The following is an 11,002-nucleotide window of genomic DNA, read 5'->3' on the forward strand; positions in this document are numbered from 1 at the left end:
TTCTTATCTATTTAACAAATTAAGTGTTGACCTGGTAAATCAGAAGAAGGATTTGTTTGAAGCCATGTGTCCTCTTATTTTTGGAACTAAAATTTCTATATTTTCAATTATAGGAATAACAATGTTGACTTAATATTTCAGTAACAGAACTTAAGAATAAAGGGATAAATTTAATAGTTTAAAATTCATGAATTATTTTTAAGCCTTTATAGAAAAGAAAATGTTTTTCTCCTACATACATCAAGTATGAGGATACATAGTATTTGGGAGTGGGGTGTCATTTTTCACTACTAATACTCTGTTATGTCATACAAAGTTCCAAGATGAATACACTAACTACATTGCTTTAGTAATCTCAGTTTTTGCTTCATATGGCATTTGTGTCAAATTTTAATTACCCTAATGTTGGTTTAGTACAGAGGACAATGTTTACAATTAATATGCACCAAGAATTTTGTAGTTTTTACATAGTACTTCAAGCCTTTGGGGGAGAGAGTGAGAGTGGGGATAAGGGAGGTAAGAAATGCCATGCTGCATTACAGTGGAATGTCTTGTCACTTCAGGGATTATTACTAAGTAGAAGGATTACAAATATTTATTCTTGTGTCTTTTTTTTTACTTCAAGAGAAAGCAGAATGATCATGAGGAAAAGCTTTTACAAAAATGTTATTCAGCTTACTTTTGAAAATCACTCCACTTTTTAATATCATATTCTTTTATGTGTCTATGTGCTTCAGCCCATTTAAACATACTTAATCAAATTTATCTTTTTATCTTTTACTATTTTATTAAAGCTGAATAAGTTTGTTACTTAAGTTACTCTTAAAATATCTCTCTGTGGTGGTGTGCCTGGGTGGCTCAGTTGGTTAAGCATCTGACTTGATTTCGGCTCAGGTCATGATCTCACAATTTGTGAGATCAAGCCCTGCACCAGGCTCAGCACTGTCTGTCCCTCCTCTGCTTGAATGCTCTTTTTCTCTCAAAATAAAATAAACATTAAAAAAATCTTCTTGTGCTGTTTTTTCCAGCTCACAATCATTTCCCCTATCACTGAAGATTGTTTAAAAATTGTGCTGGTAACTTGCATAGTAGTCGATCACATAAAAAGGTACTTGCTCATTTAAACATTCTCTTTTCTACTTTTTGTTCTATATATGATTGCTACAATTAAAATAGGTTCTCATTAGGGAGATAGTATAAAAGAAGTGCTTTAGGGATTTGCCTTTAGAGCTACATTGCCCAGATTTTCATTCTACCCTAGTTCTTTCACTGCTCAGATATGTGGTCTTGAGCATGTTACTCAATTCTCTGGATCTGTTTTTCACATCACCAAAATGGGAATAATAATAGTATATATCTCAGAAGTTGTTTGGAGGTTGATATGACTTCACGTACGAAAAACATTTAGAATATAAATGCTTTATTAATATTTGCTCTTTTCATTTTCTTAAATAAATGCATAGAAGAGGAATTGTCCTTTGACTTATGGATCCTTAGTATCATCTACATTTATAAGTAAATGCCTTAGTAGAGTCATGTATCTATCTACTTTGGAAGAGTTTATATACAATGAGAATTGTGATTCCATGGAAATCTGAATGGACATTCAAGGAAAACTAGCCCCCAAATTATAGTCTTTTGGGGAAGAAATCCTTTCTTCTCCCCTAATTTTATCCATAGTTGTTTGGCTATTTCTTCTTTTTTAAATTGATTTTGGGCATTTAATTTTTGTCTAGGAAATCGTGCATTTCATCATTGTGTTCATTTGCTAAGGCTGCCATAACAAAGCAGCACAAACTGGATGGCTTAAATTAACAGAATTTGTTTGTCTTAAAGTTCTGGTAGGTTAGAAATCTGAGGGAAGCATCAGTTCTCATTCTCTCTCCTTGACTTGTAGATGGCAGTCTTTTCCCTGAGTCTCCCATGCTTATCTTCCCTTCATGTGGCATTTTATTTGTAAGCACAGCAGTCATATTGGATTAGGGACCCATCCTATCCAGCTCTGGCCTCATTTTAACTAATTATTTCCACAATGACCCTATTTCTAAATAAGTTCACATTATGAGGTACTGGGGGTTTCCTAACATGACTTTTATGGGGATGCAATTTAACCCACAACAATTAGTAATGTCAGATATTTTCTTATTGTGTTTTTTTTAATTTTTTAAGTTAATTTGTTTATTTTGAGAGAGAGAAGAGGGGAGAGGCAGAGAGAGGGAAAGAGAATTCCTAGCAGGCTCCATACTGTCAGCATGCAGCCTGACTCAGGGCTGGAACCCACAAACTCTGAGATCATGACCTGAGCCAAAATCAAATGTTGTATGCTTAACCACGTGAGCCACGTAGGCACCCCTTTTATTGTGTTTTAAATAGTATTTTAGTATTCAAAATAAAGTCTTATTTATTTTTATTTGATTATCTTCTAATTTATTTAATAAATTTGTAATTTTCTCATAAAGTATTTCAAATGTATGCATAAATAGGGAGAATAGTATAAGGAACTGCCATGTAACTATCACCTAGTAACCACAATGATCAACTCATGACCCATCTTTTTTTAAAAATGTTTTTATCTGAGTGTAGTTGAAACACAATGTGACATTAGTTGCAGGCGTACAACATAGTGATTCGACAAGTGTGTGCATTATGCTGTGCTCACCACAAGTGTTGCTACCGTCTGTCACCATACAATGCTATTACGATATCTTTGGCCATATCCTTTATGCTGTGCTTTTTGTTCCTGTGACTTATCAACTCATGGCCAATCTTGTTATACCTATACTCCTGCCCTCTTTAGTCATAGGCACTTTTGAAGGAAATCCCAAATATTATATTTCCTGATAATTATTTTATATGTCTCAAAAAACAAAAGCTTTAAAAACATGGCCAAAATAATAATATTACACCTAGAAAATAGACAATAATTTCTAAACATTATCAACTATGTAGTCAATAAAAATTTCATCAAATGCCTAAAAAATGCTTTATTTCCATTTCCTCCCTCCCTCCCATCCTTCCTTTCCATAATTCAGGAGTCAGTAAACTTTTGTGCATGTGTAAAGGACCAGAAAATAAACATTTCAGGATTTTTTGGTCACACACAGTTTTCACTGTATATTCTATTTTGTTTTCTGTTATAAACATTTAAAAATATAAAAGCCATCTTAAGCTTGCAGACTGTAAAAAATAGGTCACAGGCTGCATTTGACCTATAGACTATAGTTTGCTGGCCTCTGTATATCTGTATGGTTTGCTGTTTGAATTGGCATTAAGATCTATATTGTATTAATTTGAGATTAGATATGCATGAGACTTATTAGAGTAAATGCCAGTGAGAGGAAATAGGAAAGAAACGAGGGGTGTCTCAGAGCACCACCAGATTGCAATGCAGTTCTGACTGTTGTGGAGGGAGAGAGAGAAGTGGGAAGGATTGGGTAGAAGAGTCCTAGACTGTAGTGTGGTTCTAAGGAAGTTTGATGCAATGTATGGAAGTCCTCAGTCCAAAGTAGTTCATGGAGGTGTCTCCAGGAGTGAACTTCTGTTAGTATCTGTGCCACAGTTAGTCAGTGGCTGGGAACAGCCTGTGGGAGACATAGCCTTAGGACAAATGCAGTGATAAATGCCAGAGCCCAAAGCTAGGGATATCAGTCAATTTGTTCTCTGCAGTTGGAGTTCAGTGAAGTGCATGGCTACCACACGTGCACTGCAATTGCTTGATGTCTCTTAATTTTTTTTTTGAGCTATTATAAGTCTCTCTCTCTCTCTCTCTCTCTCTCTCTCTCTCTCTCCTCTCTCTCTTTCACATGGAAAATTATTTGTTGAAGAAATTAATTATTTGGCCTATGGAATTTACCAGACTGGAAATTGGTGATTATATCCCATCCGGTTACTTAACATGTTGCCAACTATGCCCTGAAATTGATAATTATACGTAGACATTAGTTCTCAATTTAAAGACTTAATCCTATTCAGGTTCAAATTTTGGGGAAGAATACTTTATATGTGATGTTATGATGTTAGATTCCATTGATGATGGATAAGGTGCTCCTGGTGTCTGTGCATCTTACTGACTTAACTCAACTCTCCTTTCAGCCATTGATTCAATGGATATTTCTAGGAAAAATCAAATTTATTGGACCTTACTACAAGCATACTATGTGCCTTTTCACCTACTGTCAGGACCTCCCTTGAAGCTATAGGGCAAGTGAGTGAGAGGGGCATAGGGGTTGAACTTCTGAGGATGGGCATTGATGCTCAAATTCTCCTATATTTTGTCAGTGGGAGCTTATTCAAGTTGGATAGTAGGTCCTTTTTGAAAATAATTTTTAGAATAAAACTTATTAAGATATTATTTGTATTTGTGTGCAAGATTATGCTCACATTTTACCTATTCTGTTTGATGAATTTGGACAATTGTAAAAATCCATGTAATGATTACCCCAGGCAATATACAGCACATTTCTTTTTTATTAATACATATATAATACATATTATATATATTTACTTATTTGTTTATTCCTAAACTTACAGTATTATATTAGTTTCAGATGTACACCATAGTTATTCAACGATTCTATACATAGTGCTCATCACAATAAGTGTACTTTTAATCCCTTTTATCTATTTCTTCCATCTCCCAACCCACATCTCCTCTGATAACCACCAGTTTTCTTCTATATTTAAAAGTCTGGCTGTGTGTGTACCTTTTTTTTTCTTTGTTCATTTTTTTTTGTCTCTTAAATTCCATACACAAGTGAAATCCTTGCAACACTTGTCTCTTATGTTTTGGATTTTAGTCATTCCGACAGGTGTGAGGTGATATCTCATTGTGGCTTGGGTTTGCATTTCTCTGATGATGAGTGATGTTGACCATCTTTTCATGTGTTTGTTGATCATCAGTATGTCTTCTTTGGAGAAATATCTATTCATGTCTTCTGCCCATTTTTAACTGGATTATTTATTTATTTATTTATTTATTTTTTGGTGTTGAGTTGTGTAAGTTCTTTATATATTTTAGATACTAAACCCTTAATGGATATGTCATTTGCAAATATCTTCTCCCATTCAGTAGGCTGTCTTTTTGTTTTGTTGATATTTTCCTTTGCTGTGCAGAAGCTTTTTGTTTTGACATAGACACAATAGTTTATTTTTGCTTTTATTTCCTTTGTCTCAGGAAGCATATCTAGAAAAATGTAGCTATGGCCCATGTCAGAGAAATGACTGCCTATGCTGTCTTCCTTTTATGGTTTCATATCTCACATTTAGGTCCTTAATCCATTTTGATTTATTTCTGTGTATGGTGTATGAAAGTGGTTCAGTTTCATTCTTTTGCATGTAGCTGTCCAATTTTCCTAACACCATCTGTTGAAGACACTGTCTTTTTCCCATTGCATATTCCTGCCTCCTTTCTAATAGATTAATTGACTACATAACCATCAGTTTATTTCTGGGCTCTCTGGTGTTCCATTGATTTATGTGTCTACTTTTTGTGGTAGTACCATACTGTGTTGATTACTACAGCTTTGTAGTATATCTTGAAAACCATGTTACCTCCAGTTTTGTTCTTTTTCAAGATTGCTTTTGCTATTTGGGGTCTTTTGTGGTTCCATACAAACTTTAGGTTTATTTGTTCTAGTTCTATAAAAAATGCTCTTAGTATTTTGATGGGGATTGCATTAAATCAAGACATCGCACATTTCTTTCATCCCAGAAAACTTCCTTCTGCTCCTTTTAAATCAGTTGGCTCCTCCTTCAACCCCAAACAAATATTAATCTCATTTGTAACACTATAGATTTATTTATTTAGTACTAGAAATTCATATAAATGGAAGTTTACAATATGTACTCTTTTGTGTCTATCTTTTCTCACTCTTTATAAAGTTTTAAGATGCATCCATATTCGTACATAGCTAAATCTTTTTTTTAACTGATAAGAAGTATCGCTTTTCATGAATATATCAAAATTGCCTGCATAGTCAGTTGATATCCCATAATCAGGCACTCCCTACAAGATCCTAGTAGTACACAAGAAGGTATTTTTCAAAAACCGCATAATTGTCTATTTCATATACCATAGTCTTGCTCTAGGACCCTCACAATCTGAGGTATGAGTCTCCCGTTGGGCCTAGTTACAAATGCCACACCATATCTTTTCCAACAATGATAGCTTGAATTCCACAGGATCTGCAAGGAGGCTTGCATCACAGCATGAAATTTTTTTAATAAAATTTATATTGGAACAATTCACATGCAATTGTAAGAAATGATACAGAGAGATTCTGTGTAAGTTTTACACAGTTTCTCTCAATGGTAACTTCTTGCAATATTATGGTAAATATAATAACCAGGGTATTGATATTCATTTAGTCAAAAGACAGAACTTTTTTCATTATCACAAAGGTCTCTCATATTGCATCCTACAGTCATATCCACTTCCCTCCCATGCCCATCTGGTCCTTAAGCCCTGGCAACCATTGACCTGTTCTCCACTTCTAGAATTTTGTTATTCCAATAGTGATGTATAAATGAAAATATACAGTATGAAACCATTTGGTATTGGCTTTTTTTCACTCTCTTTAGTTCCCTGGAGATTCATTCAGGTTGTTATGTGTATCAGTGGTCTATTCTTTTTTTTTATCGCTGAGCAGTATTCCATGGCATAGATATACCACAGTTTGTTTAAGTGTGTTGACGGATATCTGGGTTGTTTCCAAATTTTTCATATTGTGAATAAAGCTGCTGTGAACATTGATACAGGTTTTATTGTGGGGGGAGAGAGGAGCATGGGCTTTCATTTATTTGTGATAAATGCTTGGGTACAATTCATAAATCATATGGCAATTGCATGTTTAGCTTTTTGAGAAACTGCCAAAATGTCTTCCACAGTGATTATATCATTTTATATTCTAGTTTTTCCACATCATTGTCAGCATATGGTGTTGTCACTATTTTTTTTATTTTAACCACTCTCATAGGTGTGCAGTGATATTTCATTTTGTTTTTCATTTGCCTTTCCGTGACTAATGATGTTGAGCATCTTTCATGTGCTTATTTGCCATCTGTTTCCTTTCTGTGAAGTATCTGATCATTCATTTTTTGACATGATGAGAGTGTTTGGATAGTCTTTGAAATGTTTAAATATTCCTCTTCTCCAGTATATAGTTACCGAATTAAATGACTGTAGTTTCCTTTAGGAAAATATTGGGATATTTATGACCATTTATACTTGTCATGGTGGTCCAGAGTCCTTCCTCCTTAGGTTTCCACCTTACTTCCAATTAGTAAGTTTTGACTTCCAAAAACTAGTAGAGGCCATGATTCTTTATTCGGAGTGACTATCCTCTGAGTCTTGTTATCCTTAAAATCTTTTCATTTTCCATCTTGTATAGTATCCTTATTTCCAGTCCATCTAATTTGCCCCTAGGGAGGCTGTGTTCTACTAACCACTTCCAGAAGTCTCTGCTTATCAGGCTTCCCTAGCTGTTTCTCTGAACCCATCACTCATAATTATTGCATCCATCTGGCTTGTGTCCCTTCTTGATACTTGGACTCTATTGTTTTGAGATTCTGTCATAAGTATTGCTGTTATTTGACCCTGTTCTCTAACGTCATCTTCTGTATATTAGCTCTAGCCTACAGAGGAAAACTGCACTAAACTTTAAAATGTTGCTGGTGACCCTCTCACTAACACATTTCTTGTAATTTAGGCAAATATTATGGGTTTTCTGGCCCTATATGTTATATTCACTCCAGCAAGTTAGTTTTTAAATTAGTTTTTAAGTTCCTTTTTTCCCACTATCTGATATAGCAATTTAGGCATTTCCCCCTCACTTAGTGTAAGTCATTACCTTTTTCCATGCTAGGAGTTATCCTAGTAGGGTGTTTTTACCATCTCTTTAGGCCTTTGGCAGAGAGTTATATTCCATATCTTGGGAGAGGATACACTGATAGTTTCCTCCTATCCAACTTTATGTTCTGGCATTCTTTTTTTTTTTTTTTTAATTTTTTTTTTCAACGTTTATTTATTTTTGGGACAGGGAGAGACAGAGCATGAACGGGGGAGGGGCAGAGACAGAGGGAGACACAGAATCGGAAACAGCCTCCAGGCTCTGAGCCATCAGCCCAGAGCCCGACGCGGGGCTCGAACTCATGGACCGCGAGATCGTGACCTGGCTGAAGTCGGACGCTTAACCGACTGCGCCACCCAGGCGCCCCTGTTCTGGCATTCTTGATAAGACTCCCTCAGGACCTAGTCCCACTGGCTCCTTCTGGCACAGGATGCCTAGGTCCTGTGGCTCTTTTGAGGTACAGTTTCTTTTCCTCCTTAGGCCCAGCATGTTCTCAGTCAGTAGAGATTTCAAAGGATGTTTTGTGGGGAAGAGGCCTCTTCATCTTTAAGCAAGGGAGATTGTTACCCTTTTCAGAGAGATGTGGGTCACTTCTGCAGGCTCAGCAAGTTAAAAGAATTTGAGCATTTTTCAGGGGCATCAACTAGACACACCCATTCCATATCTCAAGGTCTTACTCTTCTCCCCACTATGGTTCTGACCTAGGCACGGCGGTTCTGCCTGAGTCTGGAGTTCAACCTTTTGAGTTTCGTTAGTCTGAGGATTGTGTTCTGAGCTTGGTCCTCTGTTTTCTCTGTCTTCTGGCTTCAAGAGATAACAACTTCCTTGTATGCTGTCAGGGAGAGTGTTGGTCTTTCACACTTAACTTTTACTTGCTGATTAATCACCTCAGCTATATATCATCTTATTTGGAATGATCAAGTTTAGCAAAAGCCAGTCAATTGCACTGTTCTTATAGTTGTGGTTTCCCCCATATTTCTTAGTTTATGTGCTGCACCAGCTAAGGCACTCCAGTCCTTCATTATGGCATCCCAGTACCACACTAGTAACAGTTTTAACAATTGTACTGCCATGGTGTGCCAGGAGCTATCCATATTCCACTCATACTTTGCCATGTGATGGGGAGTAATCCAGCTTAAAATTCCCATCCAAGTTTGGCTCTCTTGAACTACTCCTGGCACTAACTATCACAGAGTAGATTCCCAGGGAAGCAGACTCTGTGTTGGAGATTAGTGTGCAGATGGTTTATTATGAGTTTAGAAAAGAGAGGAAAGAAGTAGGACTTTGCAGAGGGAGAAGATTAACTGAATCCAGTTTCAACTGAAGCCTCAGCTGACCCTCAGGGGGAGATATAAAGATGGATCGACTCTTTAGGAATGCTCTGAATTGGAGCAAGAAGACAGACCTTTCGATGTTCAACTTCACCTGGAAAGGAAATATCACCTTGGGCAAGGCAGCTGGCTTCAGTCTTCTGATAAGACTGATATAGGGCTATCTGACAGACCCTCTCTTAGTAGTTCATTTAAGAAGGTTTACAGAATATAATTCTATAGATATATTTTCATTTTATTTTAAAGTTGCATAGTACCCCACTAGAGTTTATTCAATCCATTCCCTTTTGATATATGCATTCCCGTCTTCAGCTACTGAAGTAGTACTGCTAATTGTAGTACTATAAGTAGTAGTATTACTACTAATATTAGTACTACTAATTAAGTAGTAGTAGTACTATATTAATTAGTACTACTATAAATAGCCTTATGCTTACATATTTTTGTATGTTTGCTAGCGTAAGTCTGAGATAGACTCATAGAAGTGAGATTGCTACCTCAAAAGGTAAATGTATGCAATATTGCTAGATATATCCAATATCCCCTGCACAGGCATTTTACCATTTTGCAGCACCTACAGCAAATAATGACAGTGCCTGTTTATGCACAATCTCACCGATACATTGTTAAACTTTTGATTTTCCAATCTGATATCTGAGAAATGGCATCTCAATGTAGTTTTAATTTGCATTTCTCTTATTATGAATGATACCGAGCATCTTTTCATGTGGGTAAGAGTTATTTGCATTTGTAACTGTCTCTTTATATTTGTAACTCATTTTTCTGTGAGGTTGGTGGGTGTTTTTTGTGTATCTTGTCATTTAGAAGTACTGTCTACATTGTAGATAGTAACGCTTTTTAACATAAATTACAAATTCTTTTTTGCAATTTTCCGTCTGTCCTTTTATTTTGCCCATATATTTTGCTCTACAAAGTTTTATTTTATGTTTGTGTAATCAAGTGTCCATCTTTTTCCATACTTTTTCTGAATTATGGTTGGAAAGCATTTCCTCCCTTCCATCTTACAGAGTAATTTACACATGATTTTTAAGGAGTCCAGCTCCAAGCCAAAAACTTACATGTGATCATTGATGCCCAAATAAAGGCAAGTATAAAGTCTTTATACTGCCAGGTAAAGAGTATAAAGTATAAAGTATAAAGTCTTTATACTGCCAGGTATGTAAGAGTCAGGCCTTATAAGAGAAAGATGCCCTCCTCACACTAGACCTGGTGCACAGTCTGGAGGGAGGTACAATTAAGGACTCAGCACCCCCACACCTCCAGTACTTTGGGATTGCAGATATATAAAGATGTGCATTTATAGCCCCAATCCCTCCATTTAGAGACCTCCTTGGCTGGGGGAAGGGCCTGGCTCAAGCCTTTCTCAGGTACCTCTGTCAGATAGCACCTTATCCAGGGGCCATGAAGATGTTTGTCTCCACTCTCACTCAATGTTCAGTATTTTCCCACTTTTAGGTCTTCTCCAAGTCCCTTCCCTGGCCCCATACAAAGGCTAGAGATAATCTCCCATCTGCTTACATCTGACCCTCGCCCTGTACAGTTGTTAAGGGAAAAATAAAACATTGGGAAAGCCAGTTAACTTTTTCCTGTTTTGCCTCTTGCTTTCAATGTCTCAATGAGTGAAAGGCTTGACTGTTTTGTTTTGTTTTTTTGTTTTTTGTTTTTTAAATTTCAGCTTGTTGTCCTAATTTACCACCTTAACACCTGGCAGCTCAGCTCTCTCTGGCTCAGCTATTGACAATTTTAAATACTTAACATTACTTCAATTTTTTTACACTCCTATCTTTGGTACATTTGTAATTT

The 11,002-nt window shown here is 36.2% G+C and overlaps 1 pseudogene; it reads left to right on the plus strand.

The window, feature by feature from the left end:
* LOC124523405 (60S ribosomal protein L31-like) overlaps positions 1-8,966 on the plus strand; it is a 50,302-nt pseudogene extending 41,336 nt beyond the window's left edge.
* The last annotated feature ends 2,036 nt before the right edge of the window (positions 8,967-11,002 follow it).

Source organism: Lynx rufus, unplaced genomic scaffold (assembly GCF_022079265.1).
Source record: "Lynx rufus isolate CCGP_SWC_20201006 ecotype Redwood Valley unplaced genomic scaffold, mLynRuf1.p SCAF_4, whole genome shotgun sequence".
Lineage (NCBI taxonomy): Eukaryota > Metazoa > Chordata > Mammalia > Carnivora > Felidae > Lynx > Lynx rufus.